Raw genomic sequence first — 25,179 nt, 5'->3', positions numbered from 1 at the left:
GCGACCTCCTGGTGGGGCGCAGAAGCCAGGCTGGCTGCGGTGGGCGGCGGCTGCTGCGGCTGCTGGGGTACGAGGCCTGGCTCAGTCGGACCCCCCGCGGGTCTGCGCTGGGCTGGGCTAGGGTGCGCAGGACCCCAGTCCCCAGGTCTGTCCCAACCACAGCCCTCACAAGCCTCGTGGCCCATGGAGCAAGCGAGCGTGACCTGATGTCCCTAGACCTGTATGGCTGTGTGAGCCGACGGTCGTGGATCGGACCCTTGGGTTGGACAGAGGCCATCTGTCACAGACAGGCAGTGCATGCGGGCCCTGCGGCAGGCTTGCCGCGCCTGTGTGGGCTCATCCTCTGGGAATGCCAATGTGTGTCTGCTGAGTTGTGTAGGCGTGGCTTCTTCTGCGTGACACAGGGCCACGGCTAGATGGTGTATATATGGCAGTGTGTCTTCTGCATGTGGTGTTTGTCTGGCGTGGGGGTTATACATGTGTGCTAGTGACCCGTGTGTGTGTGTGTGTCTGTGTGTGTGCGTGTGTGTGTGGTGTCACCATTTTCTTGGCTCTGAATTTGCATCTGCCACTTTAAGTTTTGAGATTCTTGCTTTGTACTTGGCTTTTCTCTACTTAGCCCTTTTTCTTCCCTCTTGTGTGATCTAGTGGGTCATTTGGGGCCACCTCTCGCCATTAGTGAGGCCCCAGGGCCCGGCCTGGCTGGCCTCAGCGTCCAGCCAGCTGTGGCCACACGCAGGCTGACAGTGCTGACTCATGCCTGGCGAGAGCTGAGTGTGACCAGCATGCCCAGGCTGGGTGAGCCTCCACTGTGGGGAGGGTAAGGGCCTGGGCCCGCCCAGACCTTCTGGGGACTTGTGACCGCATGGGGTCTGAGGCAGGGGCAGGAGTAAGTCATTTCTTCTGGCTTTCCTGGCAATCACACAGCCTCACGGGGTCTACCCCAGGGCTGATGCTGATGGCTGGGCCTTCAGAAAGGTTGGTGTGACCTAGGCAAGGCTGTGACTCAAGCTACAGCTCAGGCCCCTGCTGTTTGGCTGGGTCTAGAATGCTCCCAGCTCTGGCCCTGCTCCCTCTCCATGGACTGGCCCCAGCTCCAGAAGCTTCCCAGTTCAGGTTGGGACAGACCCTGCCTGAGGCTAAACCGGGCACGGGTTTGCTCCTTCCCCAGGATTGCCCACGCCTGCAGCCCCCAGCCAGCACTTGCTTGCTGGACTGCATCTCCTGGCACTGGAATCACTGGAATTAAACTTGGTTATAACCCTGATCAGGGAGGCAGGTTCTAGGGCCACAACAGGCCAACCCTGGCCACTTCCCAGTCTTTCCCATCCTTCAGGGGGCAGGTATTTGGGAAGATTAGGATCCACAAAGATAGGGAGGCAGAGGCATGTGGGGTCACAGCCTGGCTCCTTCATCTGCTAGCTTTATGACCTGGGGAAAAGTCACTTAACCTCTCTGAACTCCTTTTTCCTCTAAAATGTGCATAGTGACCCTTACCCCATGGAGGGGTTGCAAAAGTTAAAGCGAGAATGCCTGTGAGCCCTGAGTACAGAACTTGGCATGGAATAGGTGATCAGGAAAGGATAGTCTACTCTCTGTCTGCCCTGAGTCCTGCCCTGTACCCTGATCTCAGGGCCCAGAATTTTGCCTGTCCAAGCCTGTTGGTCCTTGACCCAGGGAGGTGCTGGGTACTGTGGACCTTGGCTGGAATTTGAAAACTCAGAAGCAGTCCTACACGGTACTTTGGAGTCTCTGAGTCCCAGGGAAGCCTGGAGTCTGGGCTGGCCATTACAGGCAAGCTGGTCTAGGAAGAACGGCTGTGACCTGCAGCATCTTTCTGGATCTTTCCTTGTGGGAAGAAGTCTCTACCCCTCAGATTATACTCTGGCTGTATCTGGGCTGGTCTCCACTTGAGAACAATTTTTTTTTTTTTTTTTTTTTTTTTTTTTGGGACAGAGTCTTGATGGAGTGCAGTGATGCAATCTCAGTTCACTGCAACCTTGACTTCCTGGGCTCAAGTGAACCTCCCACCTCAGCCTCCCAAGTAGCTAGGACTATAGGCACGTGTCACGATGCCCAGCTAATTTTTCTTCATTTTGTTTTTGTTTTTGTAGAGATGGAGTGTCACTATGTTGCTCAGGCTTGTAGACAAATTTTGTTTGGCCTACCTGAGATTTAAAAAAAAAACAAAACCCAGCCAATATTTAGGAATAAAAGCATTTCACAAGAAGGTGTGAATTTTTAATTTCCCTCAAATAACTGGGGAGTTTGGCCACACTGGGCTCACGTTTTCATGTGGCAACCGTGGGCTGGAGCTGAGCAGCAGGGGCTCCTTCAGGCAGGGTCTGTGTTCTCCAGTTTACCACAGTCTCCACTGCTCCCTATTGCACTGGTTCTCAAACTTGAGCATGTGGGAGAATCCCTTGGAGGGCTTGTTAAAATACAGATTACTGGACCCCACCCCAGAGTTTCTGTTTCAGGGGGTCTGGGGTAGGCCTGAGAATTTCGGACAAGTTCCCAGGTGATGGATGCTGCTGCTGCTGGTTTAGGGTGCCATTTTGAGAACTACTTGGCCACCTGATGCTCAGGCTGACTCTCACTTGGCCTGTTACTTTTCTGTATAGTAGGGAGATATTTTTTTGTACACCCAACTCTTGCAAAAGTAGGAAAATTTAAAAGGACTCAAAGTATCATTTGCTCTAGCAAAATGAGAAGTATATATTTCTTTCTTTCTTTCTTTTTTGAGACTAGAGTCTTGCTCTGTTACCCAGGCTGGAGTGCAGTGGTGTGATCACGGCTCACTGCAACCTCTGCCTCTCAGGTTCAAGCAATCTCCTGCCTCAGCCTCCCAGGTAGCTAGGATTGCAGATGTGAACCACCATGCCTACTTTTTGTATTTTTAGTAGAGACAGGGTTTCAGCATGTTGGCCAGGCTGGACTTGAACTCATGACCTCAGATGATCCGCCTGCGTTGGCCTCCAAAGTGCTGGGATTATAGGCGTGAGTCACCGCGCCCAGCCAGAAGTGTATATTTCTTTGGAGACAGAAAAGATATTCCCTTGTGATTTTATGCAGTTTGGATACATGTCAAATAAACACAACTTCAGGAGCACAGTGAGGCCTGCGCTGAGCATGGCCTGAGGATGGGTGGCGCGGCAGCTCTGTGCACTGGTTCCTTCACCTGTCCACCTCCCTCGATGACTTTGTCTGCTTGACCCTGCAGGTGTATGAGTGTGTGACCCCGGCCCACTACAGTTTATTTATTAATTGAATAATCATGATTTGAACCGGTTCTATTGTCATACTGTGTTAGGAAACGAAGGTAATGAATAAGACAGACCTAATTCCTACCCTCCTGGGGCTCACAGACTGTTGGGACAGACAGACAAAACAAATTGAACTAGTAGGTAAAAGAAGGAATCGTGCGTTGTGCTAACAGATCAAGATGCTGAGATGGAGAGTAATGGGCTATATGGGAACCTCTTTTAGTTTGGGTGGTCAAAGAAGCCTGTCTAAGGTCCCCATCCTATAGGGGGCAGTGGGATTGGGAAGCAGATGAGATCCTGGACCTCTAAAGATCTCACCCCGCTTCAAAGCCCAGCTTGCTTTCACCAAGCCCAGGGAGCATCTTGACCTTCTGACCCATGTGTGCCCACTCTGACCTCCGTCCTGCCTGCTGCCCTGCGCCTCAGGGCCAGCCCCCCAGAGCCTCAGTTGTTACTCAGTGGTTTCGCGAAGCTCTACGGGTATGTTTGAGAGGCCACACCACACCCTGGCAGTTCACTTTGTCTCCTAGACCTCAGAACCTTTAGGGCCATTTTGCCCTATGCTCACGTACAGATGAGGAAACTCAATCCAGCACTTCCCATATTCCTCACATCCCAAAGAGCAGGACTCTTTCTTTCCCTTAACTTTCCTCCGAGCCCAGCCCAAGGCTGAGCACAGAGCAGGGTGTGGGATGGACACTTCTCACATTCACATCTTGTAAAGTGGCTGAAGAATCTTGCCTGGTTACGGCAAATACCGGTGGCACATCCTTCCTGTCCTGTGCTCAGCATCATTCATCAATTGTGACCCTTTCCAGTTGAGCCCCATAGAGCACCAGAATCCTTCTCAACACAGGAAACTGATGCCAACGAATTGGAGTTGACTTCCGGGATGAAATTTATTAGCCATCCGTTTTAGGAAGAAGTCTAATATCAGGCGGGCCTTATCTGGCCTATCGACTAAGTAGAGGCCTAGGGCATGGACCCAGGGTGGGATTTCAGGCACCTGAGCTAGGCGTGGAGGTAGGAGCTGGATTGGCCTGTTGGCTAGAGAAAAGAGAGTTATGGGAGGTTGACAGGCAGTGGGCCAGCATGAATTATGACCAGAGTGTCCCTCTGAGAGAGGAAGCATGGGGTATAAGGCAGTGATGCAGAAGTGAGGACCCAAGACAGGACAGGGCTTGGGGTGGAAGGCTGGGTGTGGCCAGGGGTGTCTGGGGGCTGGCAAAGGGCTTCTTCCGCTCTGCTAAGAGTGAGGACAAGAGGGAGCAGAGCCCGCTGAGACTCGCCCTCCTGCCCACCCAGGCTGCGGTGCCATCCCCGCAAAAGGCTATAGCAGCCTCCACCCTACATTGCATGTAAGACTAGCTCAGGGCATGCTGGAGGGCCCTTTTCTAAGCAAAAGAAGCTTTTATGGAAATTAAGTGTGGATATTTATATTCCAGGAATGTCAATATATTTAACGGAGCTGAGACCATTAGGAGAATATGTAGGGATAGTGATGGGTCCGGGTTCCCGGAGAACTGTCTGAATGTCTTGCAGCTCTGCTCTGCACAGAGGTCTGGCCAAGGGGTGGGCCTGGCTCCCAGGGCTCTGCACCCCAGGACTGAAAGTTAGCAAAGGGAAATAAACACTAGGGCCTCCCTGCCTTCCCTGGCCAGCTCCCAGGCCCTGGTGTGCCTTCCCTTTGCTCCTGGCCCCATTACCCTGCTCCTGGGATAGGGCAGGGCGTGGTTGCGGCTCTGCAGACTGGGCCTCCGTGAGGGTGGCAGGCACACGTCAGCTTGCTCACCTTCCCATCGCTGGTGTCTGGCCCTTGAGTGAAGGAATGATTGACTGAATGAAGGAATGATTGTCTGAATGAATGAATGGTGCTTCTCCTTCTGAGAGCTCATTGTGCCTTCATGCTTGTGGAATGCCTTTTGTCTCTGCTACACCTTAAGCTTCGTGAAGGCAGGGCTAAGGCTGGGAGCTCTGCGGCTGCGTTCCAGAGCTGAGTGAGCATGTTGTGGAGTCGCACTGAGCCAAAGGGAAGGACAAGTATTCGTACTATGCCCTTTGGGCTCTTTTGAGCCCTGGGTCTGGTCCACAGTGGGCCTGGGGCAGTTCCGGAGCTAGGACCTTGGTAGCCCCTGAGAATTAGGGCACTCCAGCTGCTGGGCAGGGCTCACTCTTCCCCCAGTGCCCCTGGTGCACCCCCCTGCCATGCCTTTGCTTTCCTGAGCTCCATACCTGGAGCTCCCTTCCCTGCTCCATTTCAGTTCATTCAAAGTCCTCTTGGTTCCGCTCCAGGGCCCCCTCTGGGAGGCATTGCCCGGGGAGGGCTCTTGCTCTCCTCAGGCCCTCACTCCCCAGGCATCCTGCAGTCCTTGCAGGATCCACGGTTCACATACTCGTGACTGGGAAGGCTGAGGCCACCATGCTTTCTGCAGGCTGTAGGGGCAGGTGAAGGGCTGCGGCTGGTGCGAGTCCTTGCTAGACAGCTGACCAGCTCCAAAGCTATTTGGAAAGATGCCTGTCCCTCACTTGTTCTGGGAGGGGCGTGGGAAGCTCGCCACTGGGCAAGGGAACACAGGTGGGAGCCTCTGCTCACTTTCTTGCATGTGGGCTGTAGGCATGGACAGATCTGGCCTCCTCACTCCGAGACTCCATGACCTTTCCTCTTGAGCATCAGTATCAGGTGCCAGGCTTTGAAGGCTGGAAATGCATGGCGCATGGTGTAGGGTCTGGATCTGCACCCCAGCTGGATGCGTAGGGTCTGGGGTGATTGGCCTCTTGGAGTTTCAGTTTCCTTAGTTGTAAAATGGGATGTCTTATTCCATCTCCTAAGGTTATTACGCAAATTACAGGTGTCAGTGGGATTGCTCCCTCCTGCCTCAGCTTCTCTCTGCCTAGAATGTTTTTCCCTTCCTGGTTGCCTAGGTAGCTCTTATTCATGCTTCAGAAGATCTGGGCTCAGTGTCACTTCCTCCAGGAAGCCCTCCTTGTTCCTGAGTTCCAGACAGGTTCCCACACTGTGGAATCCTGGTCTCTTCTTCTGTGTTACTTATCTATATGCGAGTCTCTATTGAGAGACGGCACCCCCAGTAGACTGTGAACTCCATGAGGGCGGGGGCTGTGTCTGCTTCATTCCCTATCATATCCTTGTACCCAGCCTAGGACCCAGAATTTCAAAGGCAATCAGGGAGTATTGGCTAAGTAAAAAGGAAATTTGAAGTGCCTCATGCCAAGTTAGGATCCCCAAAATAGCAGCTCTTATTAAATGTGGCCGCCAGAGGCCATGTAACCACTCCTCACTTCAGGCCATCATTGGGATGTTATATTGCCAGGAAGCTCGGCATTGGTCCGTGCCAGTCCGCCTGCGCTGAGGAAGTGCCCGCCCATGCTGTGCTTTGCTGTCCTCTCAGCCCCTGGTGCAGAGAGGGTAGGAGAAGAGCCAGGCGAGGTGTGCCTGAGGCCTCAGCCACCTGTGCTGGTCCCCGTCTGAAGGTCAGCCCTGTGTGCCAGGCCTCCTGGGATCCCTTGCGGGCAGGAGGGCAGGTGAGAAGTCCGGATCTGTACACAGCTGGCTGGCTTTCTCGCCAGATAGCCAGGCCTTGGCTGTCCCTAAGCCCACAGCTAACAGGGTGGGTCTGTGCTCACCGAGGTCACTGTGCTCAGCCTGGGTTTCTGGGGTCATCATCTGTACTCCCCACACCGTGTCCGGCTTCTGAATCGACTTCTGCTCAAGTCCCATTATCAGGTCATCCAGTTCTTGTGTCTTCTATCTTACTCCTCTGGGCCTCAGTTTCTTCATCTGTTAAATGGGAATGTGAACCTCATGAGATGGGTGGGATTTTGAGGATTCAGTGGAACAACTAGCACCCATGGCACTTTACAGTATGTAAAAGCCTGTCCCATCTGTTTTCCTGACAGAATGCAGAGCTCCTTCTCTGTCGGAGCTGGAGACAGACGGGCACTGGGAAGATGAGATACTCACACAAGAAAGCTCAGAGCGCCGTGGCCTGGGTGCAGCTCAGGCGGGCATGGGCAGCACTCGTGTGGCTTTGATGTATATGGAGGGGCCTTTGTGATACAGTCCAGTGCTGGTACCGTGGTCTGGAGTGGACAGACAACTGACTGCAAGTACTGCCGAATTCTTGGAGGATGCAGTCTCTGCAAGGCCACAGCTTCCCTGGCCCTCTCAAATCAGTCACTAGTGTCTAGGGGGTCCCCAAGCACTGACGATGACCAGCCTTGGAAATCCTTTGCCCTGGGCCCTGTTCTACTCAGGCAAGGTCCTGCATGAGCTGAGGGCTGGACACACTCAGGTGGGAACACACCTGCCTGTCTGCTCACATGTGCACACATGTACACATGTATGTACACATGTGCATACATACAGTACTCTAGATTGACCCCCCTCATTTGCATGGACCTGAGTGCTCATGTCTTTTTCTATGTAGGACACATGGAAAAATGATTCCCAAGCAACTTCTAGGAGGAATATTCTAACTCGTTCCCTCTCACCTCCCACTTCCTCCATTTTACAAACTGGGAAACTGAGGCCAGAGAGGTTAAGTGGTTTGCCCAGGGTCCCACAGCAGGAGCAGCAAGTGTGACACCAGGATGTCCTAACTTGTGTCTGGGACTTCCCAGCCAGGTGACTTCTGTTTTGCCAGGGAGTGTGTTACAGGGAGCTCTCCTCAGCTCAGCAACCCCATTTTACAGACGGCCAAACTGACCTGGCCATAATCTCATCCAAACGGCACCCGCATCTCACAGCATGCAGCGTCGAGACTCACAGGCTCTGAGTGGGAGCCCTGGGCTGTGGGTTTTGCCCCGCCTTGCTGGGAACTTCGAGGGGTGTAGCTGCTGCCGGGAGGGGGCATTCAGACTGTAACTTACAAATGAAAAGGGAATTTAATACACAGGGTTCCATGCAGGAGCAGTCTTTCCCTGCAGCCATCTGCCTGAGGCTACCTGCCCCAAGGGCCCTGCCCACCAGCTTGGGGCCCCGTTTGGCTGGCCAGCACCCCTGCCTGGGCTGCCTCCCTGCCCTGCCCCCAGTGCTGCTGACACAGGCTCCTTCCTGGCCTCTCACCTCCACAGCCCTCTCCGGCCCTCCCGCTGGCCGGCTGCAGTAACAAGATGCCCTTTGTGTGTGCTGACGGGGGAGGGGGCTGCGGGCAGGCTCCTGCGAGGCTCCTTGCTGCTGAGTCACAGCTCCCCGCTGGGCTCTGGGAACGGAGTCGCAGGTGACTGGCCAGACGGCACAGAGCCCAAGACCTTGGAGATGACCTCAGACAACCCCTTCCTTGCACAGGAGGGGACATTGAGGCTCAGAGAGGAGAAGGGGCTGCTGCATGCATTTCTGGGGGCAAGCATCAACGTCAGGCACCTCTTCCTGCAGGTTCGGGGCTCTCAGGCTGGTCCTGTGGTCACAGTAGAGTCCTACTTCTCCCCAGAACAGCCTGAGTGTGTCTGTGTGTCCACGTGCATGTGCATACATGCTCACTCGTGTCTGTGTTCACTTGTGAACATCAAGGGTGCAACCGTGTGCGTGTGTGCTTGCTTGAGTCTGTGTGTGTGTTTGCCTTTCTAGGGTCCCCCATCCCTTCTCCCAGAGACACACAGGCCTGTCATCCATGGCACAGCTCCTTCCACCTGCTTCTTAGTGCTTACCTGGGCTTCTCCTTGCCCACTGCAGGAGGCACCAGCTCAGGCAGGTGAGTGCCTCTGATGGGCAGCTCATCACCTGACAAGTCATCCCCGGAAACCCAAGGTAGGGTGTCTCTCTGCCCGACTGCACTGTGCTGTGTGGGACTCACCAGTGGGGGCCCATCCAGAAGTGTGTGGTGCTTAGGAACGTGGGCTCTGGAGACAGGCTGTGTGGGTTTGAATCCTGGCTCTGCCGTTTCCTAGCTGTGTAACTTGGGCAAGTTTACTTTTCTTCTCAGAGCCTCTATTTTCTCATCTGTAAAATGGGGATAATAATAGCCTTACCTCACAGAGTTGTCACAGGGATTGAGTTTGTAGCTGCAAAGATCTTAAAACAGTGTGCAGGCTCGTAAGGAACATTAGCTATTATTACTGTTATAATTATAATTGTTCTTGACCCCAAGGAAGCACATTGGAGATGCAAGGGTCTGAAGGGCTTCAAGTCTCTGGCAGCATGAGAGGCTCAATTCCCTTGGTCACTGACCAGCAGACAGCGAAGGGGCAGGGGAGACTCTCCCAAGAGGGAGTCGTCTGTTCTGGGCTGTGCCGCCACCGAGTGGAGCCACCCTCAACAGTACTCCCCAGGAGAGGTCTGCACCATTGGAAGTGACCCTTGGCTCTGTGCACGCTGCCTTTCTGGGCCGCTCAGCCAGAGCAGTGGCCAGGCCCTGGGAGGTAGGGCAGGGCAGCCGGGCAGCCGGGCAGCCGGAGCTGGCGCTCCTCCCTCTCCGATGGGCCTTGGCGGGCAGCAGGCTTCCTGTTGCTGCTGCTGTGATGCCCCACGTAATGCCGGGGATGGCCATCTGGGCCCGAGGGCTTGGAGAGGGGGCCCGCCGGCCATCTGCCTGCTTGGCTCGGGCAGCTTCCGAAGGGCAGCAGGGCGCCTGTCCGCAGGAGCTGAGGCTGCAGGAGGAGGCCTGGGGGCTGGTTCTCTGGCCTGGGCAGCCTGTCAGGCTGCAAGCTGCTGTGAGGAGCCCGATCCCCAGGGCTGCCTGCCCTACTTCTACCCGCTCATGTGCACAGGAAGCCTGGCTGTGGTACCTGCCGGGTGAGCTCAGGGAAGTCCCCTGTCCCCAGCTGCAGTCTTTCCATCTGTCCAGTGGGCAGGCTGGACTCTAGTGCCCAGAATTCCATCCAGTTGGTGCTGCCTCTGGGCCTTGGGGCTGACTGGGGGCCCATTTTGGGGGGTATGGGAGGGTTTCCCAAATATGATTTATCCTCTCAGCTCTGACCCTGGGGGCCAGCTCTCCAGCCAACTATGGAATTACATGAATTCCTAAATCACCAGCTGCAGGTTAGGTCCAGAGCAGGCATTTTCTTGCTCAGAGACAGCCCAGCCCTGGTTCCTTGCATGGTGGGTGCAGGGTGACAAGACACTGCAGGGCGCCTCTCCAGACAGGTGGAGGGTGGCAAGGACGGAGGAGGCAGCATCTCACTCACTCAGCAGTTTACTGAGCACTGACACTATGCCCGGCGTTGCGCCTGGTCCTGGGACATGATTGTGACCTGCCCTTTAGAGTGTCATACATCCTAGGGTGGGTGACCTAGCAGGGAGCTCAGCCTGGCCCAGGGGGCCTGAAAAATACCTCTGAGATGTGACACCTGAGACACATCTGAAGGAAATTGGAGGAAAAGTTGGAGCGAGCTGGGTGTTTACTCTCCATAGCCACCTATGAGATAGGTAGCTGTTATCCCTACTTGATGGATGAGGAAACTGATTCTCAGACACATCAATATAGAAACAGCTCTCCTATGGTCACTGAGTAAGTGGCAGAGCTGAGATCTGAACCCTTCCTTGTCTGACTTCAAATTCTACCAGGCCCTGACATTCTCCAGCTTCCATGGTGTTCCTGCAATCCTCCCAACCCCTAACCTCACCTGTAGAGAGGTCAGTGCCACTGACCTCTCTACAGGTGAGGTTAGGGGTGGGGAGGAGGTTCTGAGCAGAGGGCACCAGCTTCTCTGGCTGCAGGAGGGGAGGGAGGGGGTGGGTGGCTGCCCTGGGTGCCCCTTCTTTCCCTTCTGTCCAGACCTGGAAGAAAGCCATGTTTTTGACTCCTGGAAGTGCTTCGGTAGAGCTGGGCGAGGCTCTGACCTCTATTTGTGGCATGAGGCTGGGCTGTGTTTGGCCATCTAGGATGGGGAATCACTGGCCTGAGATGACACAGATAAGTGGGAGCCAGGAGAACCAGTCCTGGTTCACTGTGGAGCACCCCGACCCTGCTCCCCCGCAGCAGGCTCAGCCATGAGGCATTGCCAGCCTAGCCCCATGGTTTCTTTTGCTGGAATAAATTCAGTGGAAGGAGTTGTATAAAGGCACCACAGGCCCTGCCCCACAGAGAGTCCTTGTCACTTACATGCTCCAAGAGGGATCAGAACTCAGGGACTTCCTCCCCTACCTTTCCTTGTCTGGAGCTGGCATTAGGTCCCACATTTTCCCGACCCACGGAGAGCATTTGCTCCCCAAGATGGCTGGGCAGAACCTTGGTAGGTATCCACGCAAGTGCTCATGGCTGAAACCCAACTCTTGATTTCTCCCTGAGACAGTCTCTGTAAATGTCCTCACCTGAATTGTCCTGAGCCACTCCTGGCTTCCTGCTAACAACCAAATCTATTGACTACCCAGATCCCTAATGTCTCCATGTCACACCACTTCCATTGTCACCATTCCTGTCTGCATCCTTGTCATCTGTCCACCAGATGACCGATTGGCCTCCTAAGTGGGCTTCCCTCATTGCCACCTGTGCCCCAAGCTCCCTTCTCCACTTGCCTGCCAGAGGAAATTTATAAACAAAATCAGATCGTGGCACTCCAGTGGGCCCTGCATCCTTCGGCCAGCAGGCAGGGCTTCTGTGACCTGGCCCTGGCCACCTTCGGCCTCCCGTCCTCCCATTCCTGGCCCCACTCTGCCTTGGTGTCCCCGCCCTCCTTTCTGCTCCCTGACTTCCTGCCAGTTCCCATCTCCTGGCCTTTGCAGGGTGTTTCTGCTGCTGGAATTCTCTGCCCTGGGTCTCTGTGTGCTTAGCTCCCTTTCCCTACGCTCAGTCAAGGTCTAAGACTGCCCACCTGCCAACCTCCTGCATTCACTTTCCATCCTGTTACCTTGCTGTACTTTCTCCAGAGCGCTACATTGTGCTCCCCACCACCCCAACTAGAATGTGAGCTCCAAGATGCGAAGGCATTTCCTGTCTCATCCGCTCTGCGTCCCAGAGCCTGGGCTGGAGCTGAGAAGGTGCTCAAGGAATGTTTGTCGCATGAGCCAGTTTCATAGTGCTCCAGGCTCCCAAACGGAAAGATCCTTGGTCTTTTCTTTACCAAATCTTAGAAACTCCCCTGCACCCCAGACACTTCCTGGTCAGCCCCTGGTCAGTGTACCTGGTGCTTCTTGTGACATGACATCAACTTCTCAGTGGCTTCCACTGATTCAGGCCCAGCTTGTGGAGCCTGACACATCTGCAGGGAGTCTACCAGGTATTTGAAGAGTGCATCTTCATGCAAAAAGACTGAGAGACACAGGGTCACAAGTCACGGGTTCAAGTTCTGACTCTTCCATTTCTCCATGGTCCAGCTATAAGTTGTTGAGGCCTCTGGCTCTTGACTTCCCCTCTGGAAATGCTTGGAACAAGACCCCTCAGGGCTTCACTAGGGTGGGAGGAAATGCTGGCCAGTGTGGCCAGCCTGGTGCCTGGCGTGGCCTGTGCTTAGCAAGTGCTGTTTGAGTTTGGGGAAAAAGTCTCCACGATCCTTCGATCCTTTGTTATCCCAGGGCATGAGGCCCTTGTGCTCTGCCAGGTATCTCTGCTCCCTCTGCCTGGGGACATCTTCCAAATCAGAAAAACAGAGAGGAAAAGAGCAGCCCTGCTCAGGTGGGGCTGGGCGGTGGAGGGAAGGTGGGGTGCGGATGGTGTGCCACGCTCTCCCACAGTGGTTAGAGGGTTTTGTCTTTTGGAAAACATGCAGTGCAAGGCTGCCCAAGGTCAGTGCCTCTGTGCCGTGATCTCTTTATGAAAAGCGAGAAGAGAAAGTGGGCACTGCTTCCAGTTTTTTAAGGAGTTGGCCAAGAGCCAGCACTGGGCATCAGAGGAAGGCAGCTGACTGCACTCGGCCACATCCCAAAAGTGCCTGGAAGGGGAGGAAGGAAGCAGGCACTTCTGAAGGAACTGCTGTGCACCAGGCCTCGTGCTAGGAGCACTGTAATAGGAGCAGTGATGGGGTCCTTGAGGTATGGCAGACATTGTTCTAAGCACTCTATGTAGATGGACTCATTTTATGAATTTAATTCTCTCTACCTCTATGAACATGTATTGTTGTTCCCATTTTATAGATGGGTTAGCTGAGGCACAGGAAACCAAAATAGCACATCCAGGGGCCCACAGCCCGCATGGATGTTAAGTAATGCCAGTCCCACAACTACTTGGTGATGAGGATCGTTATTACCACCATTTTATCCATGAGAGCTTCGAGCCCCGGAGGGGTTAAGCTGCTTGTTGAAGGTCATGCAGAAAAAGGACACAGCAGACCTGGGATTTGAACTCTAGTCTGAGTGACTGCAAAGCAGTGCGTCATCCCGTGCTATGCAACTTGGCTGGTCTCCTCGCCTTTTCTTATTCCCCTGAAATGGATGGGCTGGGGGCTGGACACGTGGCTGCTGGCAGTCTTCGAAGATTGTGAGGGATGGTGGGAGCAAAGCCAGCCCAGAGCTGCTGTGGGCCCCTCTGCTAATGGTGCCTTAGGCTTTCTGTAGAGGCTGGTATTTCCATCACAGACCTAGAGGAAGAATCTCAAATCCCTGGTAAACCTCCCCATTGAGCCACCTTCTTTGTTGTCAGAGGGATGTCAGGAAAGGCTCAGATAAAGAGATAATGTCTGGGCCTTACCAACCCAGAACAGACCCTCACACACTGCAGGATGGAGTCGGAGGGGGAGAAGTTTCTGGGTTGGAGCCAGAGTCTATGGAGGACCAGGCGCGAGTTGGCCCAGCATGCTGGCCTGTATCCAACCTGCAACCCCCTCTCCCTGTCTTCTTCAGGCACCCTCCTTTTCTGCTCCCACCACCATCAGTGCCTCCTCCCAGGAAAGGCTGGGAAGTTTTTAGATCCTGGCAATCCATGGAAGTCAGAGTCCTGGTCTCTTTGTGATGATCTCCAAGGGTCTACTGTGGCTCTGTCAGTGTAGGAAGAGCTCAGCTTTGAGGGTCCAGAGAGTGGGCTCTCTGCACAAATAATTGCAGCTCCAACTATGATTGTCTTAGGAGACATGGCAACATCCTAGGCTTCGCTTTCCTCATCTGTACCTGAGCTGACAGATGAGGACCAGATGGGGCGATGGATAAGAACGCACTCTGAACACGGTCAAGCCTTGGCTGGTTGCCCACAGTCAGTAACTTGTCCTATAGCCCAGTGGCTGAAAGTTTGAATCACATTGGAATCATCTGGGGATTCTAAAACGTGCTGATGCCTGGCTCCTCCCCTCCAGGTGTTCTGATGTAATTGATCTGGGTAACAAGCAGATATTGGGAGTCCTAGGAGCTCCCAAGTGATTCTAAAGTGTGGTCAAGCCAGGGAACCATAGGAAGCCCCTTCTATTCAGTGATTCCACTGGCTTACTAGGCAGCAGGCAGCAAGGGAGCTCGTAGGTCACCATCAGGCCCAGATTTTTCTCTTGGATGCCTGTTCTGCAGTCTGGATTTGTCCTAATGTGTCCTACTGATAGTTTAGAATCCTAAACACCTGCTTTTTATGGAATATGCCTCTGGCAGATGTCTGGGGAGCGGAAGCGCCCCATGGTTTTTGCTGACTTCCTTCTCTGTGTAGAGACTGTGCTGGGGATGGGGTTAGTGAGAGACTCAGGCCTGGTCCTTGCCCTTTGTACACTCACACAGGGGTCCTTGCCTTCTGAGTTCTCTCCTTAGAAGTCAAGAGGAGGAAAGAGGAAGGGAGCAAAGCATGACTGGGCCCCTGCCTCCTGCTCAGAACTTTCCCGTGGATATGATGTGAAAGCAGGTGAGAAAGACCTGTCATCCCCACTCACAGATGAGGAATATGAGCCTCTGACAGGTTCAAAGACTTGCCTAGGCTCTCACCGATCATGAGTAATAAAACGGTAGTGAACCCTGCTCTGTCTGCTCTCTAAGCCTCTGCTTGGAGGAGGAAAGGAGACAGGTGGCAGATGGCAGGAGGTGATTCCAGAGAGGCAGGCAGGACTCGGGGCTGGGGAACAGACTGGGTCCAGGGTCACCTTAGTGCTCTCTCTGCTTCTTCCCTCTCCTTGGGCTCCCCAAAGCAGGAGACAGCTCTGGGTGTTTGAGGCAATGAAGGGTTATGAACAGGTGTTTTGTCTCCTGGGGTTCAGCATGGGGATCGATGTGTCTAGAGTTTTCAGTGCCTGACTACAAAACAGCCTCTGACCTCACTTTCTTTGCTTGTGGAGTAGTCAGACGGGTGTCAGTGATCAGTGAGAGAGGAAATATCACCTTCAAGATCAGCCTCAGGGATTCAGCAACTGCATCTGAAGGTGCCTAGGAGGTCAGGGTCATGTCAGGACCTGGGACCACCATGTGATGAAGATGGCCAGGTAGAAGGCTCCCATCATTGTGGAGGGCTTTGATGCCAAGCTATGGCAATCCAGCTTCAGTAGGGGAGTCAGGAACAGTGTTCAGAGGATAGAGTCTCTGTCTTACTCAGTCTTACGTTTCCCCATCTGTAGAATAGGAGGTGCTGTACATACATAATTGTCAAGTGCAGAGGCTTATAGTGAGGGTACCCTATCTTCCATCTATCCATCTACCCATTCATCCACCCACCAATTCATTTTCCCATCCATCCATCTATCCATCTCCACATCCATCCATCCATCCATCCATCCATCCATCCATCCACCCACCCGCCCACCTATTCATCTATCCATCCTCACATACATCCATTCATCCATTCATCCATCCATCCATCCACTCAGCCATTCATTCTCCTATCTTTCCATCCATCCATCCATCCATCCATCCATCCATCCATCCATCCATCCACTCACCCATTCATTCTCCTATCTTCCCATCCATCCATCCATCCATCCATCCATCCACCCACCTACCTAGTCATCTGTCTATGCTCCCATCCATCCATCCATCCATCCACTCACCCATTCATTCTCCTATCTTCCCACCCATCCATCCATCCATCCACTCACCTACCTATTCATCTGTCTATGCTCCCATCCATCCATCCATCCATCCACTCACCCATTCATTCTCTTATCTTCCCACCCATCCTCCATCCATCCATCCATCCATCCATCCATCCATCCATCCATCTGTCCACCCATGCTTCCTTCCATGCACCCATCTATTCTTAGGAGCTCCTTTGGTGAACCAACTCTGAGCAGATACTTGCATAGAGATGAGTCAAAATTTTTCCTGCTTCCATGGACTCTCAGTCCCAGTGGGCAGTCCAGTCCTATGAATAAAGAGGCCATTGTTAGTTTATTCTGGGCCACTGGGGCAGATTTCAGAGAGGAGACAGTGTTTGAGCTGGTTAGAAGTAAGAGTGAGAGTTTGCCCGATGGGTGAGCGGGGGCAGCATCTCAGGTACAGGGACGGGCAAAGGCCTAATGTGGTGTGGGCTACTTAGGGCCTTCTGGATCTGCGTTGGGGTTGAAATTTGGCAGTAGCTACAGCTAAAACTGTGGTTGGGGGTTCCTGAGCTGCAGTAGAACATGCTAACAGACGCTGCTTTACGGAGTGGAGTCTGGTTGACTCAGAGAGAGCAAGGAGAGGCAGTGGGCATAAGGGGCCAGGCCGAGGCAGGGGACAGGGCTTTGGGGAGGCTGACATGCTGGTCTGTCTCATGATCTCCAAGAGAATGTGCCCCTCCTTCCCCATTCAGCTTCTATCTCTCTCTTTTTGTGGGTCAGGAGGCCTGTTCTTTGCCCAGATACAGAGCAGGCAAGAGTGCCCAGCCTGGCCCTGTCATTCCCCATTCAGCCCCTGTGGAAGAAGTGATGCTGTCATTTGCATTTCAAAACCTGTATCTCCCTGCATCTTCCCTTAATAAGAGCCAATTACACCTCTGCCCCAAACCGCAGGTTGTCTGCCTGTCATTGGACTTTTATCCTGTTTGGGGTGGGGAAGAACTGCTCCCTTAAATGTCACATTTAGCATATGCAAATGAAGAGATAATTGTCCTTAATGGAAAATGAACTCACCTGCTTGCTGTGAGCTCCAGACAAAAGCAGGCATTGATGAAACGGGCACCCGGGTGGACCTGGGATCTGTGGTTCCATCCCTGCCTTAGCCAGGGGGCCAGCTGGCCTGGTCTATCTCCACCCATTGTGAAGATGACAGTCCAGGGATCTTTGCCAGTTGGAAGGTAACATGCTGAGAGGTTGTTTCTCCATTTGACAGATGGGGACACTGAGGCCTGGAGGATGGGAGGGATTAGCCCAAGGTCACAGGCTGAGTCAAACTTCTTAGGGGAAGCTGAGAGTGGAAGTCTACTGCAGCCCATTCTGGGGAAGCGAGGGTGCCTGAGAGCGGATGATTTTCCGATTAGACAGACAGGAATCACGAGCCAGCCCTGGAATCTAGCACTTGCTGGGAGCACATCTCTTTAGTAGATAATAATTTCCAATCTGGGTGTTGTGCTTGGATATCTGGAAGCTGAGGGAAGAGGGCTGGAGAGGATGGGTGCTTTGGAGGCCATCTCAGCCACATCTCCAGGGGGCATAATCCTCCCTACTCCTGGTTATGTTATTTTCAAAACCAAGAGAAGTGGAATGCATTCAGGAGTGAGTTCTCTGTCACTGGCAGTGTGCAAGCAACAGGGGAGGATCCTCTGAGTGCACAGTGGTCCAAAGAGTGGAGATTCCTGCGAGGAGAGAAGATTTCTTTGAGAATGAGCTCTACTTATTGGCTATGGCAGAGCCTCTACTCATTGGCTTGAGCTGACCATAGGATGAGAGATTTAAGGAGCCCTAGGTCTGGCTGGGACTTGGAGATTTGGGCCTGCTCTGAGACTCAAAGCCTCTGCCTTGTTTTTTAATTCCAGAGGCAGGATTTTGGACAGTTCCTCATGCCTGAGTTCCCTCCTGGTTCTTGCCGGCCTTGGGATCCTGCCCCTGCCTCCTGGGGAAGTGGTGTTGCGGTGGAGTTTGAAAACCTGAATTCAAGTCCTAGCATGTCTAGTTGAACTTGACCTTTATCCTCTGGGAACCTCGGCTCTGTCACCAGGAGAGCAGATGTCTGTGATACCTGCCTCCTCACAGTTTTGTTCCACCAGGGCTCAGCAGATGCCTGGTATACGGGAGGGACTTGGTGGAGATTTGCTTTAAGACGCACTGGCTCTGTCCCCTTCCTCTTGCCTATGGAGGGTCCTGATGCCTGCTGCAGCCACCCAGGTGCTCCGTGCTCTGCCCACGTGCTCAGCCCAGCCCCAGGAATGCCATGACCTTGGAGAGGAGGCATGGGAACCTCTGGCTCTCTTTCCCCAGGTGTTCTGATGGGTCTCAGAGAGGATAAGGAACTTACCCAAGGTCACACTATGAGGTCAGGGGTCAGCTGGCCTGTCCCCAGCTTTGAAGGCCTAAGTGATTCTGATGTCACAGTGGGGTACATCCCTGTGGGACATGGAGGGCTCAGCTGCTCCAAGATCAGGCCGTATCTGGTAGCCCTGGATGGCATTGGCCATAGACAGGGTGAGGATCAGGAGACGGGCTTTGGTCTGTGCAGGGTGGGTGGAATCCCAGCTCTCAGCACGTGTCTGCCCTCACTCCTGCCATTGCTCTTGGCCCTCTCCTCTCTGTCATGGCTTCTCCAAAAGCCCCAGCCCCTGGGGCTGCATGGGTCCTCTCACACTAGAGATAGGCACCCCAGGCCCCAATCCGACCTTGCCCGAGGTCCTTCTGTTTGTTAACCACTTGGTCTTGGATGACCTCTCTGCGCGCCAGGGTCCTCCTGTGGGAAATAGGGACGGTGATGCATACTGCGTGTGGTTTTAGGGAAATTAGATAAGGCACCTATGAAGCATCCAGTGCCTGGATTCTGGTGAGTGTCCTCATGGATCAGACAGATCCCGCTTCAAACCTTGGCTCTACCAGTGTTGTCTGTGTTACCGGGGCAATCACTAAGCTCTCTGGAACCCAGTTCTCACCACATAAAATGGGGCATCTTTTCTCTCTAAAGCCTGGAATTTTCCCTCAGGGAATTCACAAGATCGCCCCCGGATAGAATCCAGCACAGCGGGCTCCTTCGCAGGTGTCCTGGGACCTTCCCTCTTGCTCGGCCCAGTCCTCCCTGTCAGCTCACCTCCTCGTTCCTCTGGGGCATGCTCCGCAAGGGCCGCTCCGTACCATGCATCCTTCCCAGATCCCTTTTCCTTAGACCCCTGACTAGCCTTTCCTAACACCGTCCCCCAACCCACCCAGTTGACAGACACCCAATGTCTATTTCCTTCAAGCTCATCCTAAATGTCACCTGCCCTGCCTAGGGGGTCAGGGAAAGTGTGGCAGAGATTGTGGCTCTCCCCACCCCACCACAGGACTTAATCATCTAACAGCTTCTCAGACACAACTCAGCTGAGGGTGTCGTGTGTTGTGATGTGTTTTCCTCCTAGAGCATGAAGTCTGGGCTCTGCTCCTCACTGCCGGCTCCCAGGGCCTGGCACGGTGCTCAAAGAGTGTCCATGGAGGGTTTGAAGCTGCTCTGGCTGCCACTGCGTGTCTGCAGTTTGCAGGGCTGAGCCTCACTCAGTCCACTGGGAGCTGCAAGGTGTTGCCTCCCTGGGTGTGGTCATCATTAGGGCTGGTCAAATATCCCAACTGGTTCTCTCTTCTGGGCACATAGTACGATCACCATTCCCTGCCCTTTCCGAGGGGTGTGGCGTGTGATTTGCTCTCGCCAATGAAAGGGCAGCAGAATCAAAGAGGGTCACTGCTGAGTGGAGGCTCAAGGGCCCGAGTATTACTTGCCATGATTCTTCCTCTGCCTTGAGGATTATGGAAGCATGCAGTGGGTTGGAGCCTCTGTCGGCCCATGTGCTGCAGAGTACCTGCCAACCTAGATCTGACCCGTACCATGAACGAGCAGTTGACATTTTCTTTGTTAAGCCACTGAGATTCACAGGCTGGCTGTTCCTGCAGCAAAACCTAGTGCATCCTGACTGACCCAAGGGACCATGCAGGTGACTTAGGTATGAGAAGGAGTGGGCTTCCGGTAAGGCAAGAGTGGGAATGCGTGGTGGGGATGGGTGCGTCTCACTGAAGACTGCACATCCCACCCAAAGACATTCCAATGCATCATTTGTAAAAACGCCACCCTAGTTCAATAACACCCATCTACCAGTGACTCCGATTGGGCTGAAGACCACAGATGAATCTCCCTTCTGTAGGTCTAGGGATGAAGGGGTATGGGCATTAGTTGGCACCCTCCCCATGGTTGAAGACTTATTCTAGGTGGTGCATACAGGTAGCCCCAGAGCTCTTCCCCCAGTTTGCAGGTGTGTTGGCAGAGGGACACATCAGCTCTTCTCTCCAGATGCCCAGGCCCACAGCCAGGGCTGGCTGACTCTCAAGGACTCCCCCAGGTCTGGCAATGCAAGCCGGACTGGCTGATGATGGATTCTGTGTTGGGTCGGAGTGGGAGCCCTGACCTCTCTTGAGGCCTTGTGGGGAGCTTCCTCTCAGCTCAGGTCTCCTTGGCCTGTCTTCGAGGCGGCCCGGAAGCTGTCTCCCTGTGATTAACGAGCATTTCCCCTCCCTCAGGCCCATGCTGGGGGACGGATGGGATGTGGCTTTGGCCGCTGTGGGTAGTGCTGGGGTTTGGGGAGCCTTGGAGCGTGGGCTGCAGCTGTTTACTTGGCGGGGCCTCACTTGCAGATGTGAGGCTGCAGGGCGGGTAGAGAAGCTGAGGGGTAGGGTACAACCCGACCAGAAGCCAGCGCTGTTGCCCCTCCTCAGGAAGAGCCTGCATACTCCTGTAGCGGGACTCAGACTCACCGCCCTATGCTCAGAACCCTTGCTCTCAGAAGCTGCCCCCTGATGGTGGCCCAGCTGCCTCCAGCTGTCTCCAAGTGCTGGTCAAGTTTCCTTCCCCAGCTGCTCCTGGATGCTCAGCCCAAGACCTCTCTGACTCAAACCAGTGTGGTTCTGGTTTTGGGGTTGAAGCAGCATTGGGCTCCGGCCCAGCTCCAATTATTCTGGGCAGTAGAATTTGGATCTGGGAGAGGGCAGGCCTGGAAGAGTTCTTAGCTAATGGAAAGACGGAACTGTGGGCTCCTCCCTGTGTAGCTCATCTCAGGGGATGGGGCAGGCCCTGCTTCTTCCTAGAGTGCAGCCATGGGTTTCCAGGACATGAGCTCAGCAACTCTGGGTGGGGGTCCTTTTCCCACTCCATCTCACACATTTTCTGTCCCTTGTCCAGAGGGGCCTTCTGGGTCTTTTCCAATCTAGAACAAAAGTTGTAGAGGATGCAAGCAGGAGAAGCTTCTCAAGTTACTGGCTGAGCGTGGTGAGATTAGAGAGGGCATTCAATATACTCAGTCAGTGCTGTATAGTTTTGTGCTTGTTGACATGAATAATTCATCCATTCCTTCTTTTTCTGTCCTTCCAAGCTCATCCATCCCTCTATTAATTTATCCATCTTCCAATCAAGCCATCTGTCCATCCATCCATCCACCCATCCATCCATTCATCCATCCATCCATCCAGCCATTCCCATGATCATCTAGGTAAATACTTGCTCTGGGCCAGGCCCTGTGTCAGTTGCTAGGATACAGTGATAAACCATTCATCATCCCTGCCCTGAAAGTGTTCCCAGTCTGGTGACCAGATATTTAAATAAACATCGGCATCTCCTCAGCAATATCACGCTGCAGTGAATGTAAAAGTTGTTTCATGAATCCAGAGGATTAACTGACTCCAACTCAAATATCACCTCCCCTAGGATACTTTCTCTGATTCCACTGTGTGGGATGGGAATTTGAGGGACAGAGAAGAGGGTGAAGGGCATTTCTGGCACGTGGACCGGGTGCTGCCAGGCCAGAGCTCTGCAAACACGTAGCGTGTTCAAGGCTGCAGGGGGCGGGGGCTGGAGAAGGAGCAGTGTGAGGGAATCGGCTGGAACGGCAAGGTGGGCCCGAGTGTGGAAGGCCTTGAATGCCAGGTGAAGGCTCCTGGTTTTTGCTCTGTGGTCCTTGAGGCATCAGGAAGCAGTGGGAAGCGGAGGCCAAGCCTGCTCAGATGTGTGTTTTCGGAAGGTCACTGAGGCAGTCGTATCTGGGTTTGGATTCAGCTCTGCCGCTTTCTAATCTTGTGGCCTTGGGCGAGCAAATTCATCTTCCTGAGCCTGTTTCCTTTTCTCCAAGTGGAGGTGATGCTCTCTCCCTCACTGGGTTGTCAGGTCTATAGTGAGATCCTACCGAGATGTACCTGGTGCAGCTCGTGACACAGTTGATGCCCAAATAACCACCTTATTCTGGTTTCCACTGGGACCTAGTTGGAGTTAGAGCTTGGGTCTTCTGCTGCAGATTCCAACTCATGGTGCGTGTTAGAGCTAGTCACTTCATTTCCATGGGCTTTAGTTTTCTTATCCACAAAACAGTCATAGGAGCCCCCGCGTGGGACTTCTGTGAGGAGGGGACAAGGTGATGGGTGTGCTGCCAGGCCATCTGGCAGCATCAGACTCAGCCAGCCAGTGGTGCCCCGGCTTGGGAAGGTCCTAAGGATGGCACCAGTGACCCTGGGTGGCCTGGCACCCGGCCACTCGAAACTCTTCCCACCCCATGAGTGGCTCCCTCACCTCCGCCCTGTCCCGCCCTGCCCAGCTGCTCTGAGGAGATGGCTCCCTGGATCCATGACTGCAGTTGCTAATCCCAGAGAGCAGCGGGCTGAGGCGAGACCCGACACGTCCGCGGCACTCAGCCCAACTTACCCAACGCATTGGCTCTATGCCATCCCCACCAGCTATGGAGCAGGGCTGCCCATCAGCCCTGCCTGGCACCCCAGGCTGGCCTTGGCTTCTGCCTGACCTTAGATCTCGATGGGCCAGGGAAGAAGTCAGAGAAAGCTGGGTCCAAGAGTAGAGCCACGCCCAAAAAGGTCCACTCAACTTGCCCTTCTGCGGGGGGCCGGAAGGTGTTGCACCCACAGTTTCTGCTCTCACGTGTCATTTGTCTCTGTCAGAGCCTCAGTTGGTTCATCTGCAAAATGGGGGAGACAATACTGACCTCACAGGTTTTACACGGGGGTCAAGAGAAGAAGAGGGAGAGAAGGACATTTGTACGGTGTAACTCGCATGTGTTTGGTGCCTAATGGCAGAGTCACTGAGAGGCACGGCAGCTCAGTGTGATGGCTTACAATGGGAACACCTTCCGGAAGGAAATAAAGGGTTCTGGTGAAGCAGGAACCAGGCAGGTAAATAGTAACAGCCAGGACCCTCAAGTGCTATCCCTTCTCAGCTGGCTCTCACTGTGTGTGTACATGCACACTCATACATACACAGATGCACAATGCACATACGACACAAACACATATGCCTACATTTACACAATATATAGACACAGCACTACACATAATGTCCATGTACACCTGTGCTTCAGGATTCACACGTCAAATGCATAGACCCATGCCCACCATCCATTTGCACACCTGCAACTTATACATGATGACGACTTTTCAAGGATAAAAATACCCATTTACTTGTGTTGATCCTATCAGTCCTATAGCAGAATGTCCCAGAATAAGCATCCCGCTGTAACATCGAAGCTCTTTAGATCTGGAGAGTAAGGAGGACACTGTAGAGGGCCCCCCTCCCCATCCTCACTTGCTCACTTGCAGATGGGGAACCTGAGGCTCAGAGAGCTGAGGGCCGTGCCACTGCTAGCCTGTGACTTTGGCCAAGGCAGGATTCTCCTTGTGCTCCTGGACGATCCCTTTACTGCCTGCAACTTTCCTCCTCACTTCCCTGCTCTGGTCACAGGATCTAGCATCCCCCATTGTTCCCCAGACCCTCACTTAACTCTCAGCTCTTCATGCGGGACAAGAAAGAGGTTAAGCCCTAACGTGAGAAGCAGGAGTATCCTGTGCTGGGGCTGGCACCGATGGGCAGTCACCACGACATCTGCATTATCCGAAAAGACAACAAAGCCTGGCTGTTCGCACCAGGAAAGGGGCTGTCCAGGGGCTGGTTTATCCATGGACACCTCGAGACCAGGGCTTATGGATGACAGTCTTTTGGAGAATATTTGATAGCCGAGAAAGAAATGATCAACTTCACGAAATGACTGCCAAATCGAAATTAATCAATGCTTAATTGAATATGTGCATAACATAACATCATGTCAACTTGTTAAATTCAACTCACCCCGGCTCCTATGAAGTTAGATGTAAATGATACTTGTGTGAGATGTGGATGCATTTTGATGTGTTTATACGATGTGGTATGACATTCTAGAGTGAGAGGGTTGGGGGCTATGAAGATTTAAAAACAACTTTATTAGGGCAGCATGGGGGTAGGGATGCAGCCCACAGTAACTGAGCAACTATTTTCTGACTGTCCCACCAGTGCCCACTGGGGGCACTTCCAGCACCCATGGATAGATAAGCTAACCTCTAGGAAGCGCTTGAGTGAATATTCTAGAGTATTCCCAGACCATCCGGTACATTCATGCAGTGTCTGAGAGAGGTCTGCTTGTCTTGGTCTGTTTCCTCAGACCAAGACACGTGGATGTGTCGGGGCTGGGGACGCAGATGGGGTGAGAAAGAACAGCCTGCAGAAGAGGCACCTGGGGCCTTCACCATTGCCACTATACCTGAAGCAGCCCCAAGGGCCCATGGGCAGAGCATCTGGGACATGGTATTACTGGATTTTGGGTGACTGTTAGGAAGAATGACAGAGCCGCCTTCCTAAAGAGAATCATAATGTGGCTCACTGCTGCAAAGCACTGGGCTCTCTGCAAAGCATTTGTAGACAATCTTGTTTTCACCTTGGAAGGGCAGGATCAGTTTACATACATGGGCAATGGGGCCCATGAGGCGCAGGAGGGTTGAATGAGTCACTAGGGTCCTCACTCTTGAGTAAGGACAGCTTTGGGACTAGAGCCAACTCTCCCGACACCCGGGCTGGGTAGAGCTGCCATGCCCCACCCTCGCTCATGCTATCCTTGGGAGGTGCTTTGGCCAAGGCATGGCTCATTCTGCTTTTCTGCGTTTGCATAGGGCATCCACCTCC

The 25,179-nt window shown here is 53.5% G+C and overlaps 1 long non-coding RNA gene across 3 annotated transcripts in view; it reads left to right on the top strand.

Annotated features, from left to right (window-relative positions):
- Positions 1-25,179, top strand: part of LOC141580601 (uncharacterized) — a 290,797-nt gene that overhangs the window by 77,017 nt on the left and 188,601 nt on the right. The gene's annotated exons all lie outside the window — the stretch shown is intronic.

The sequence above is a fragment of the Saimiri boliviensis genome, chromosome 12, assembly GCF_048565385.1.
Source record: "Saimiri boliviensis isolate mSaiBol1 chromosome 12, mSaiBol1.pri, whole genome shotgun sequence".
NCBI lineage: Eukaryota > Metazoa > Chordata > Mammalia > Primates > Cebidae > Saimiri > Saimiri boliviensis.
This window is presented reverse-complemented; position numbering and strand designations above follow the sequence as displayed.